This window comes from Mus caroli, unplaced genomic scaffold (assembly GCF_978045245.1).
Source record: "Mus caroli unplaced genomic scaffold, Mus_caroli_1 scaffold_19, whole genome shotgun sequence".
Taxonomy (NCBI): Eukaryota; Metazoa; Chordata; class Mammalia; order Rodentia; family Muridae; genus Mus; species Mus caroli.
In genome coordinates this window covers 61,790,354-61,804,246 of record NW_028227274.1, presented here as the reverse complement: position 1 = coordinate 61,804,246, position 13,893 = coordinate 61,790,354, and the positions used below count along the sequence as shown (strand labels likewise).

Sequence of the window (13,893 nt, the reverse complement as noted above, 5' to 3'; positions counted from 1 at the left end):
AAGTTAAAACAATATTTTAAGAAGGTGACCCTGTATGCTATGGGCTATGAGCACTAGAGCTTGGCACAAGGGCTTAAAAGAACCTGTGAAACATGAGGCCAGCTAGGAAATGTTGGGCTGAGGGAGCCTGAGAGTGGGACAGGGAGCCAGCAGGCAGAGGCGCTTCCATGTAGCTTGAGGACTTTCAAGAGCATCGTGGTTTTTTAGACGTTTTCCTCCAAGAACTTAGAGTTGACCCTTGTATTTTCTGAGGGAGTCTCCAGTCCCTGACCGTAAGGCACGATGAGGACACCATGTACAGAGGATCGGAGCCTGAGGATATTACAGTGATGTGTACAGACAAAGTTATATTCCATCAGAGCCTTAAACCCTTGAACTGCCCAGAGCTGTGTAGAGGAAACTTACTAAGAGTCAGAGCCCAGGTGCTACCCTGGCGGGGACCTTGGAAACAGAATGGAACGTTCCAGGTCAGGTCCCTCTGTGCCATGTACCACTGGGATGAACTTGAGCAAATGTGCAAATGCTTCCTCTCTGACCTTTATGTTTTAAACAAGGTGACACAATGTGTGGAGGTGGAGAAGGGATATTGATGTCATTCCCTGGCGTAGAGCAGGCACAACATTGATCACCGATTGTCTCAGTTCTTGTGGTTGTGATCTCCCTAAGCAACATAAAGAACCATGGGAGATGACTTTGGTCCTAGGGAGGCTATTCTTTCATGGGGAGAAACATCCAACTAGATAGAATGTCTAGACTGACTCAGGCAGATTCTATAAAGTCCAATGTGGGGCATATCTGGAAGCACAGAGACACAATATTAAACACACAGTAACCTCTACAGTAAACATCAGTTACAGTTGTCCTGGAAAACTGAGACAAGCATTCTCCCTGGATCACAACCCAAGATTCCTGCCTTCCTGGACCAGGCTGGGTCTCCTTCCAGTGGGTTCTTGGCCTTCCAAAGTCCTTATCGTCACCCTTCTTAGATTACATGGAGCTGATTACTGATGCCCTGCCATTTTTTAATTCAAAATAGGCCCTATCTCTGATTGCAGATGTCACAGCAATAGAATCACATATGCACATATGCATGCACATTTCTGTCCATCTATCCCAAATCTGGGCTGGAGTTCAGTTGCTATTCATTGGATGATGAGCACTGCTTCCAAGAGTTAGCAAACAAGATCTGAAGTTTTTGCTTCAACTGTCTAAATGTGCATGTGCTTATGTGTAAAGTGGAATATGTAATAGAAACACATGTAGGATGATGTGTTATTCAGCTACGCCAACTATAAGCCTGGGTGTTACTCCTTATGATTACTTTAATCCAGGAATTGTCCCGCTCGTAATTTGCTGTCCTGAAACTTGTTTCAATATAGTGGTAATATAACATTAGGTTAACAACTTAAGTTTTCAACCTTGACTATTGTGTGTTAACCTGGTTTCATTATGTCAAAAATAACTAAGAAGCGTGGGCAGCCCTGAACTTTTGTTTCCTTTGGAAGCTCTTTAGTCTTTGATGTGGGCTCTCAGAAGGAAATGACCTCTTAATATTGTCTTCTAAGAACATCGAAAATCTGATGGTTTTAAAGGGAAATATCCTTTGGCAACAACTTCCTGTCTCTAGGCAGTCTTTGTGTCAAAGAGGAATGTTTTTATTTACTCTCTGATTCTGAATCATCATCGGCTCTAACCTTTCCCCCATGTTTAGAATTACAGATAACATGTTTTAGATGAGATTTAATTGATGCAATGGAGACACGAAGGAGCATGGTCTTAATTACCTTTGGCTCCCTATCTAGACATTTCATATAGACTTTTATAAATAAGGAGAGATGACCATGGTGGAGTTCTGGGGGATGCTAGAATTTGCCTTTAGACATTTTTGTGTTGGGGCCTCGAAGGCGGAAACTTCTTTCAGATGATGCCAAACTTCAAATGTCAGAAAAGGACAGTGATGGAGATGCTTCCTGGAGTCAGTATGGAGAGGGAGATTATACTGCAGACAAGCACCCGTGGAGCCATGGCAGGGGATCTTAAGGCAATGGCACAGAAGCTGCCACAGCTGGATGGAGGGTGTCCTGAAAACAGACCTTCCTGCTTATTCAGAAATGCCACTATGGGGGCTGTGCCCCTTTCACTGTAAAGTCTCTTGTCCCCCTACACTGTGCTGTAATGGTCAGTGAACTATTACAGATAGTTTGTTAGTTTGTGTTTAAAGAACACTAGGAAGAAACAGAGAAACTGTGTGTGTGTGTGTGTGGGGGGGTATTTCCCAGGTCATCCTGCAGACGGTAGGTCGTGTGAACAGTGCTCAGGAGATGGTGGGTGAACAGATGTGGATGGTTAGAAAGTCTCAGGTAGATCAAAGTGCATTAGCTAAAACCAAGCAAGTGCTGTCCATGAGCACAGTCTTTCTACCTTATTGGCTTTTCTTACAATTGCTTCTGGCCATCTGACCTAAAGCTGTCCGTTGCTTCTTTGAGCCTAAGACTTAGTTTTTACACACTCCACATCTCACTGATTTTTCAAATAGTTTGCAAAAGCGATTTTGTCTTATAGACTGCATTGCCTAATTTTATTACCTGTTGTCATTGATAATTGCTAATTTAATGATAAAAGCAGCAGTAGATACACTGCAAGTGACATGTGAGCTGACATGCCTATTTTCTTAGCAAACATGGCTTCAGTTTGTTTTAGAATGTGTATGCAGGACCCAGAAAGAGATAGTATTGAAGGAATCAGGGAGAGCTGTCATGAAGAAAACAAATGGCCAAACAGCTGAGGTAATTACTACCTTAACAGTTTACAATTAATGGAAATGGAATAAACTCTTTAATTAAAAAACAAAACAAAACAAAACGAGAATACAGGTAGGACTGGACAATGTGCAGAAAATAAGAGACCTTAGAACACTCAGTCCTAATTGAGATGTTTCCATCAAATCCCTTTCCCCATGGCTTAGGCAACTCTGGAAGAGGAGGCAGAAAGATTGTAAGAGTCAGGGGGGGGGCGTGTGGAGGACACCAAGGAAACAGAATCTTCTAGACAGGACACACTGATGAACTCAAAGAGATTGTGGATGCAAGTCAGATGTTGTCCTAGTGAGAGGAGAGGCAAACACAGGTATCCATTTCTAAACCAGAATCTACCTCCGTTAATCTAACCTTTTATAGAAGAAGAATGACTCCTGTAGAGTCTCACTGAATGGATATACAAACCACTCCTAAGGGCCCCAAGACTAACAGTAGATGACCAACACAAAACAAACTCAATATTGACCCCTCTAGTCTCACTCTGGGTCAGTGTGTTAGTTCTTGGTATTTCTGAACTTGTTTTTGTTTTGTTTTGTTCATTGATGGTTTCATTTCTCCATGAGGAGGATGAAGATGATGGTGATGAGAAGGAGTCGTTGTTGTGGTGGTGGTGCTGGTGGTGGTGGTGGTCGTTGTCATCACTGTCATCTCCTCCTCCTCTTTCTTCTCCTCCTCCTTCACCTCCTCCTTTCAGGACAGAGTTTCTCCATGTAGCCCTGGCTGTCCTCAAACTCACTCTGTAGAGTAGGCTTGCCACAAATGAACTCAGAGTTCTTCTTTTAAAGCACCATATGCAGGTTAATGGCAGAAGTTCTGTCTCAATACTAATTTACATTTTACCAGTTTCCTTCTGACTTCATCTCTGCGGTTTTCTTTAGGACTTCACATTCTCATTGTTTACATAGGTCATTTTTTCCCCAGTATGCTCTGAGTTCTTTCCAGAGTCTCTTGAGTTTTCAAATATGTACACTTATTTACAGAGGACTTGATTATTAGTAGACATTGGGTTGAGGTTTCTCACCAGCCATATGCAACTCTTTCCTCAAGGGTAATGTGAAGGTCAAGCTACAAGGACAGCCGTTGCTAGTGAGATATACATTTTATCTCTAAAGACCCTAAGTGATAATGACTTTTTCTCTACTTTGTGGCCTTGTTGAAAATTTTTGGGGTTGGAACTAGTGGGAGAAGAAGTTAGGTCACTAAGGGGTATGCCTTAGAAGGACACCGATCCTTTACTTGTCCCGCATTTTCATTCTGCCTGTCACAAGGTAAACAGTCTTATCTATCCAAACCAGTAGGATGAGGGTCCTTGACCAGGAGGTTTCCGGGGATGAGAAACCTATATTTTCTATGTTCATTCAGGGATGATGCACCTAACCCTCAAGAGACTGGAGGCCCCAGGGAGTTTAGAGGTCAGATGGGGTAGAGGGTGGGAGCATCCATGTGGAGACAGGGTGTGGTGGGGAGGAGGTGTGGGGTGGGGGGAGGGGCGGGGAATAGAATATGCAGTGTAAAAATGAATTACAAAATAAAATCAAATTTTAAAAAATTTTAATTAAAAATGGAATTTTATGAGTGTTTTATTTTCTTTCTGCATGTATGTCTATGTATCACCTGTGTGTCTGGTGCCTGTAGAGGCCATAAGAGGGTGTTAGAATCCTGGAACTGGAGGTATAGATAGTTGTAAACCTCTTCATGGTGCTAGGAATCAAACCTAAGGCTTCTGGAATAATAGCCAGGGTTCTTAACTACTGAACCATCACTCCAGCCTCTTGAATGGCTGGATTGCATGGTTGAATCAAATTTAACAAAAACAAAAGACAGTTCTTGCCTTTGGAAAAAGTAATTTAACCTTTAATTAAAATTTTAAAAATCTTAAGCTTTAAATACAGGTTTTTTTTTGTTTGTCTTTGTTTTTGTTCATGATTGTATTACCAACATTATGTGCCACATCTGTGCCTCCTGGATATGATACACAGCTCTTTGCCTGATTTAAAATGATCATTCTTGTTACTGGAGAGATGACTCAATAGTTAAGAGCACTGGCTGCTCTTGCAGAGGACACAGGTTTCACTCCAAGCACCCACCTGGTGGTTTTTATTGTCAGGTATTCATGTGTGATCTCAGGGAATAGAGGTCAAATTGTCTTGCCCCTCTGACAGCATTGCTTTTGAGCCAGCACTCCAGGGACTCAATGATCGGTCCAGAGTGGGTCATAGTGACCTAGGGAGGTTGTGGCTCTGAGCACTAGCAGTCCTAGGAGCACATCTGTGGACACAGGGCAGTCCAGGTGTATGTTCTGAGTGCTTTACTTTTCCAAGTGACCCCAGCTCCACATCACCCCTCAGTTAGCTCTTCCCTAACCTACCCACATCCTGCTTTGCTTAACCCTGAACCATTGTCTTCTTCTACCAAATAAATACTGCACTATAAGAAAAACTCACGGATGCTGATTGAATAAAATCTATTGAGGGACTATGTTGACTGATGATAAAATATTCCATAACCTGGTATCAAACTAGTACCTATAAAATATATACCTATAAAATATATTTTTAGTGTTAAAATTGGAGAGAAGCTCAAAAGCCAACAAAGGTGCCCACCTTCCATCTTCTACCCAAAGGTGAAAAGAAAGTAAAATGTTTTATGCCTGATGGTGTTTGATGGGTCTCTTAACAAATCTGTTTGTAAATCTGAACTGCTGGAATGCAAGGGAAGGTGTCCTGGGATATCAAAGTGTCTTATGCATGAGAATTATTATCAGTCCCAGGCATGGCTAGAGAGGAAAAGACCAAGACAGGGCACTGAGAAGCAAGAGTGTCTGGTTTCCTGCTCACTTCTGAACTAAGTGGGCCGTGGAGGGACAGCGCCAAGCAGCTCCTTACTTGGCAATGTTAACAGCACTGAATAAGTCCTTAAGGTGCTCACAGAAGGGGCACCAGTGTATCTGAAACTTGGAGCCAAGACAAGGTTCTGCCTAGGGGAGGGAGGGGATGACATTCTGAGTTGACATTCCAGCATGACAGGGTAGGCAGGAATGCGTAGCAGCATCTTCAGAAGGGCATGCTTAGCTGTGAGCGTTCCTGGAACTTTCATGCCAGAGAAGTAAATGCAGCCAGAATGTATGCGTGCGAAGCGTTCTGGAGAATGAACTGGGATGGAGACATGAACCACATCCCTTGGACAGTTTGGGTTTTGCATTCTATGGATATACAGATGATGGCAGTCAAGAGTGAGATGCTAGCCTTGGGCCTTCTGCTTGCACCCTGTGAGTTAGTCAGTGAGGTCAACCCACACAGCCTGTTCTCCAGTCTGGACAGAGTTGGTTCTGTTTTCAATTGCTGTCCTGATTACTTTAGGAAGTGGGTTTCAGGGCAAAATGATAATGAAGTCCAGCCCCAGAGAGTTTCCTGCAGGAACGATCTCTAAAGTGGGGAGGGTTAAGGCTCGTGGAGGAAGCAGAGATTAACAATCTATTTTAGCAATCTGTTTCGAAGTATGTGACCCCTAATGACCAACTCAATCTGTGTTCTCCCAGCATTCTCCTCTGCTTCTCCCTTCACAAGTCTGCTCCCACCTGTGATTTCAGGCTTGAAGCAAAAAAAAATTTTTTTATAATAGAAATAAACTAGGCAAGTGCTATTCATTTGCAAGGAAGAAGCTGAGAGAACCAGTTTGCAAGCAAGAGGCGTCCATGAGGATTTACTGAATCAGATTCTCCTAAGTGTCCTGCCCTGCACAGGCAATTGCTATTTGGATGACTTACTCTGACTCCACATGCTCCATTCATTTCTTATGCTGTGCTTGTTCTTAAACACACTACACAGAACAGAGGGGCTGGCTGGTCCACTCTGATCCACAGCATATGAGTGTAACTTCCTTGCAATGGGTTTAGTTGAAAAGTGGAAGTCTTATAGACACATTTTCCCATGCATCTGGTTGTACAACAAACAGATTTGCTAAACAAGAGACAGTAGGGGCCACTACAGTCAAAACATTTCACCAGCTCCAAGTTGTGTGTACATTTAGCACCCCCATGGGATATCATTGCATCTCCCAATGGGTGGCTTCTCCAGTGCCAACTGATGCTGTAGAACTTTCCTCACAAGTACATACAATAAAGCTGTACACGTCAAGCAATGGTCTTTTAGATTTGATGGACAGCTAGGAGACACTCCCCCTCGCCTCCCAGATGAACCCCTTGTAAAGATCTCTCATCAATTTCAATAATCAATGTTTCCATCTGCTGCCTGGTGTGTGGATAAGGCTCATAAAACACAAGGGGTTGATAAGGACAAGTTTCCCTGAGATGCCACCCCGGGACAGACTGGCGTCTGCCAGTTGTCAACAACACAGAATGACTTGCAAGGTTGTGCAACCTACAGTAAAATAAATATGCTCTCACACTTACGGCTTGGGTATTTTATGCACTTGGGTTGTCCTGGGTGGTGATCCCCATTCCGACTTCAGTTCCTAAACCTTGGTTTAGGGGGGTAATTAGCTTCACCCCTCATTTCTTGCAGACAGATGAACACTTACCTTTTTCATTCCTGGCAGCCTCCAAAACTTAAAGTACCAGCATGAATAAAGTAACTTCATTTGACCCTCTTGCACATGTCTGAATGGTAGGCTGACCTCAGCTAACAGAATCCATCAGTGCCACATGTCAGGAAGCCTGCACATGCCTGGGAGGCCCCCTTCTGTGGAATATCTTCACCTTTTTCTGCTAGGTGTAGAGGGATCTCAGGCACTGGCAAACTGGCCTGTGAGTCCAAATCTGACCAGACGTCTGACTCCTAACATGGGCACTAGAAATGATAATAAATATTAGGGCAGGGAAAAAAAGCTCTGTTCTTTCTACATGTTTGGGACTGTATTCATCTCCCTCCCTTCTACGGCTAGTGAAGTCAACATGTGGTTTAAAGCCCCCTTGGGTAGGCATTTGGGGATGAAGCCAAGTCTCGTTACTCTATGAGATAATGATGTATAAACATTTGCTTTGCAAATGCCTTTATGTTAATTTCCTGTGTTATATTTATAGGCTGTAATGCATGTGGTGGGTTGGTACTATGTGTACAATATAACCATTCATTGCCAAGGCAGTTCTTTCCCAGGTAACCTGGCTGCAAGCTCTGTCACAGACAAACACTGCATTCATGAGTGTTTTTTTCCCCAACCATATTATGCTTGTTCTTCTAAATGCAATGCATAGAAAGCACTGGGCTATGGTTGTTTTTTCTTTCTTAAGGACCAGGGTGTTCTCTACAGAGTGTAAAGAGGATGTTTGACAAATTGCCACACTAAGATCTAAGCCAACCTTTGTGAAAGATTTCTGTTAATGCCCTTCCAGTGCCTGTTGGGATAAATAGACAATAATCACATCCTATCTTTGAAAACAATTGGTGAAATCATTATATTTTAATTGATACTATGGTGAATCTCAAGGCCACATTTTCATTTTTTTAAAGCAAAAAGGATACATTTCTTTGTAAGGTAATTGGATGGAGGGCCCAAGCTTCTTTGGCATTCTGCTACTTTTCAGACCGGGTAGATAAGTGCAGGTAAGTACTCTAGATGCAAGCCAGGTTTGGTGCAAGCCAGGTTTGGTGCCAGGCACTTTGGGGTTTGTAACCCCATGCCAGAGGATGAAGCAACTAGGACTGAGGTTTGTATTGGGTGGAAGCCAATGAGAAAGGAAGGAAACAATATAAGATGTGGGAATTTTACACGGTTTCCTCCCAGAACAAGGTAAGACGTGAACGGATCACCGGGAGCTACATCAGAGAAAGGATTTCACAGAGCCATCGTGGATCTTATCCTGAGCCAAGAAAAAGGCTAGAAGAGGGCCTGTCTTGAAACTCTGGGATTTCAGTAGGAAAGGGAAGACTTTTCTGTCCCTACTCACACACGCTTTTACTGAAGACTAGGTTGCGTTGTCTTGTTCATTGCTGGTGTAGACAGCAAGGCTGGTGGGAGGCAGAGGCAAGCCAAAGCCAGCTGGCTTAGGGTAGAAGGAACTGCCTCTACCTGACAGCAACTTGTGTGGGGCCTTTAGGCCATTCTTAGTGGGCCTTTGGAAACTTAAAAAAGGAAGTCGGCATGGATGAAATTCTGTAAGCATCCTCTTAGTGTATGTATGCGTTAATAAATGTGTGGCTATTCTGCAGGCCATCTACACTTTGTATTTCATTTTTAAAAAACATTTATTTGTTTATTTATTTAATGGATATGAGTACACTGTAGCTATCTTCAGACACACGAGAAGAGGGCATCAGATCCCATTACAAATTATTGTGAGCCACCATGTGGTTGCTGGGAATTGAACTCAGGACTTTTGAAAGAGCAGTCAGTGCTCTTAACCACTGAGGCATCTCTCTCTAGCCCTACACCTTGTATTTTAAAACGGAATAGAAACCTCTGAAGTTTGTCACAAAGGTGAGGTAATAATTATTCTACCATCAAACAGGGCTTTTGACAGGAGAGTTTAACTTCTCCAATTTCTTGTTCTCTTGATATTGATTATGAGCAAATTTTCTCCAGTCTGTGATTTCTTCTGTGAATCTCAGCTAAATGAAGATGCTCTAAACAATAAAGTGCAGGGGTGTGCACCGTGCACAAAGGAGAGATGCTCTGGAGCTAAAGGGAACCAGCAAGGATGCACCTGTGCTTGGGGCCATCTGTCTCTGAGGAGACAGAGCTTTGCTAGTTTTAGGTAAAGTTGAACTTGGCTATGAGAACATTGAACACTGTCACCCAGTTCGTAGCATGCACATGCTGTGGCCAGTGTACCTCTTGGAGACTGTGTACTTAAATTTTCAAGTGTTCAGCGAGTGGGATACCAGGGCCTCTTACATGGCTTTCCAAGGCTCGTATTTCACCCAGCCTGGTCTACTGTATTCAATTGCCACAGGCTGGGTGGTTGATAGGTTGCTTCTTTCTTACAGTGCTGGGGAGCTGGAATTATGAGATCAGAGTGTCTGAGTGTCAGGGCTCTGGGGAGGGGGACCTCCTCCTGAGTGTCAAGTTGGACACATCTCTGTGTATCCTCAAATGGCATAGAACAAAGCAGAGCTCTCACAGACTATGACAGGGATGTATATCCTTTTGGAGTTCATGTCACATAACCTCATCCATCCCACTTCAACCAAATCACCTTCCAGGATCACACCTCCTAACGTGTCACAGCATCCATATGAAAACAAAACAAATTGTTCATTGAGTAATAAGTTGCAGCAAGGGGGACAAGCTCTGCCTGGAATGGAACCTGGGATATTCTGGAAAGTTCTGAGGCAGGCCACAGGAAAGTCTTGGCTTTGGGAGCTTGCCTGAGTTCATCAGAAACCAGCACCCTCAGTCATCATGTCTGAGTTTCCAAAGCTAAGCCTGGCCTCTCCCCTCTCAGCTCCCTACATCCTGCCCTCTGATGACCAACTAGACACATGCATGACTTCACAAGTGAATTGGCCTATTTACCTGTATCCCTCTATCACACTGTGGGCTCTGAGAGGGAAGGTGGAGACTGACTCATCCACTGTCATGTTCCTAAAATCTCACCTTGGGGAGAATTAAGATAAATGATGGAAAGTGAGTGAATGACTAGAACAAAGCAATTGTCTGTCAACTAGAGGCTTTGCAGCAGGCTACACAGGGCTCAGGCCCAGATGTATCCTATGAGGGATCTGTCTTAGGGTTTCATTGCTGTGAAGAGATACCATGATCAAGGCAACTCTTATAAAAGAAAACATTTAACTGGGGATGGCTTACAGTTTCAGAGGTTCAGTCCATTATCATCATGGCTGGAAGCATGATAGCCTGCAGGCAGACATGGTGCTAGAAGAGCCAAGAGTTCTACATTTTGATCTGAAGGTAGCCAGAAGAACACTGTCTTCTGTAGGAAGACAACAGGAGACTGGAATTCCACACTGGGCAGAGCTTGAGTGTAGAGACCTCAAAACCTGCCCCCACAGGGACAAACTTCCTTCAAAAAGGCCACACCAACTCCAACAAGGTCACACACCTCCTAATTGTGCCACTTCTCATGGGCCAAGCATATTCAAACCACCACAGGAGGTCATAATTATTGATATTAATTAGAGGTTTAGCCCACTGTTCAGGTAGGATGATCACTGGAATGAGAGCCACATGTATGTATACCACAGCCCTGATCCAGATACCTGGAAGTATCTGTAAAGAAGATTAGCTCCTTAGCTGTGTGTTCCTGGCTGCTTCCTGGCTGCCCTGGCCATCAGGTCTTCTTCCAAGCACAGCCTTGCTATTCCTTTTCAGGTAGTATCTGAGCTCTTTCCTAGCATTGGCCTATTGTCCCTATGTCTACCTGCTAGGCCACGTCCCCGGGCATCTTATACTCCTCTCTCATGGAGACTTGTATCAGTCACACATTTGTTCATGACAGTGTGCTGAGGGACATGCGTGGTTGATCTGGAGCAGGCTCACCCTGAGTTCTTGCTGGGTTCTTTGACTTTCCTCCTTTAGAGTAAGCCTCTGCCAACGTGTGACACAAACACAGACTGACACAACTACTCCATGCCAGAGAACCTTAGCTTACACCAGTTTGATTTTCCTAGAAATTAAGGAAAACTGAAGAATTTACCAAGACAATATGTCTTCCCTTTCTTTATAAGATTGTTCTGCCTGTTGAAGGACCAAGAAATGTGGCCCCCAGTTCAGACTGTATTAAAATCTGAGCATCCTCTGGCTAGGACAGTGAGTCCTAAGCCAGGACTTGGCACCTCTGCCAGTTAGCAGTATGGGAGACCTGCTCAGTGCAGTCCGAAGTGCTGTTAGCATGTGCACTGCAAGTGTGAGCAGAGAGTACTGCCTGCCAAAGTACTTCCAGAGAGCACTATACACAAGAGATACAGACCTAGGCTCATCCCTACTTAGCTTCTGAGATCAGATGAGATAGGTACGTGTGCAGGGTGGTCATTGCTGAAAACATAAACATTGGTAACATCATACAGACTGATAAGGTTTTATGTATATGTGTATATGTATGTGATATATATGTATGTATGTGCATGTATACACACACACACACACATACACACATACACATATGCATTTAACAACAATGAATGAACAAAGAGGCCATGGATTTTAAAAAGAGCAAGAAAGAGTGTAAAGGAGGATTTGGAGGGTGGGAACGAAGAATTATATTCATTGAAGAGAGAGACTCTTTCTATTATAATCAGCCAGGTTTATTAGGGACAACACACAGATGCAATAGAAAATTACTAGGAAACCTCTAGGGTGGCCATTGTCTCTTGCTGGGCATGAATATGGTTTCATATCCAAAGCTGAAGCTGAACCCTAATCTCACTTAGTATAAAGGGAGCGTTTTCTAACTGTGGTATTCAGAGATAGAGCCTTTAGCTAGGTGAAGACAAGAGGCTGGAGGGTAGAGTCCCATGATTGAATCCCAGTGGTCTTATGGGCAGAGAGAGACTAGATTCACAGTTATCCATGGTTCTGACCTTCTCTAGGTGATGCTGTCCTAGTACACCCCCTGAGAGGTGCCACTTCCATCTCACACCTCTGGAGCCAAAAGCACCACTGCAGCTAATGATGTTTCTAGACAGCACTGTGGGCCGAGTACTTCACCATAATCCAAAATAAGCTTTTCTGGAAAAACTACTGAATGCTGTAGTTTGGATCTTTAACATCTCATTGTCCCCATGTTAAATGGTTGTGAACCAGGATGACCACTGGAAAGAAGCAGACACTTTAAGGAGTGGAGCTTTGTGGGACATCCTTAGAACACTGCATGGAGGGATGACCTCAGAGAGGATCATGTCACTTTGTTCCCTCCTTCTCTTTTTTTATGCTTGTGAACAGGCTTGCTCTGCCACACAATCCCCTTGAGTACCACTGGGTACTCTCAGCATACCTTCATTCATTTCTAGTTTCTTGGACTCAGCATTCCTGCTTCCTGGAGGACAGCACTGTTGCCAAGGACCAGCCTTGACTAGATCGGGGTTCCTGAGAGAAGGGGTGTTTGGGAGCAGCAAAAACAAATGAATCAAAGTCAAGTCATGAGTCCAAGATGGCGGTCTATGTTCTGCTTGAGATGAATTTCCAGACTGCTCTTTCTCTGTGCTCTGTTCTGCTTGAGACAGATTTTTCTTGCTATTCTAAAAACTCTCTGGTTAAGACAGATACCTTTCTGCTCAAGATAGCTCTCTCTGCTAGTGAAAATTCTAAAAGCTCTCTGGATAGCTCATGGGTTATTTGACCGAAGTGAAAAAGCTGATCTATCTCTATCTATCTATCTATCTATCTATCTATCTATCTATCTATCTATCTATCTATCCATAAATTCTCGTATTGTCCTGCCTAATCAAAAATCCTGTTAGAAAAAAATTTAGGAGTAATTCTTGGGTTTTCCAATCAAAATCAGAAAGCCAGAAAACAATTTTAAAAGAGCTGTGTTCATTCTTCAGACAGTCTTCTCTGTATAGCTGCTAGAAAACCTGCTAAAAGAAATGTGTCAGCTCTCTAAGTAATTCTTGCTCAGAAATCTTATTAGAAAAAAATTCTAAAAGAGCTGTGTTTACTCTTCATGGATTTCCCAACTAAAATAAGAAATTCGGTTAGAAAAATTCTTGAAGAGCTGTTTTCACTCTCCAGAGATCTGCAGACAGCACAGCACTCATTAGCAAAAAAAAAAAAAAAAAAAAAAAATTAAAGAAGAAATGTTATTGCTTTGTGCTACTGCATCTCATGGAAACCAAAAGCCCACTTTTTAATTTACATATCAATTCTGTTATTTAATCCAGGTTCCCTTTTGATTATCCTATGAATCAGCTTCTCGTGACCCCAGACCCTTGATTCTTAGGAGACAGCAAGCACATTTTTCTTTTCTTTCTTTTTATTTTTTTTTTTATTTTTTAACATTGCAAAAGAATTCAGAGGTCTGCCTACCTTTGTAAACTTACCTCGGTAGGACCTTGTCCTGAGATTCCCATTCCAACTGTACCTGGACCTAAATTTCTTCTGTCCCATGTTAACCTTGAACTCAGGAATCTGCCTGCATTTGTATCTGCTTGTTTTTGTGTCT

General features: G+C 43.1%; 1 non-coding gene across 1 annotated transcript; it reads right to left on the bottom strand.

Annotated features, from left to right (window-relative positions):
* Positions 1 to 13,210: 13,210 nt before the first annotated feature.
* On the bottom strand, positions 13,211 to 13,271 carry LOC147000311 (U7 small nuclear RNA). The gene has a single exon (XR_015046131.1). It is a non-coding gene; the product is annotated as a U7 small nuclear RNA (small nuclear RNA).
* Positions 13,272 to 13,893: the final 622 nt, after the last annotated feature.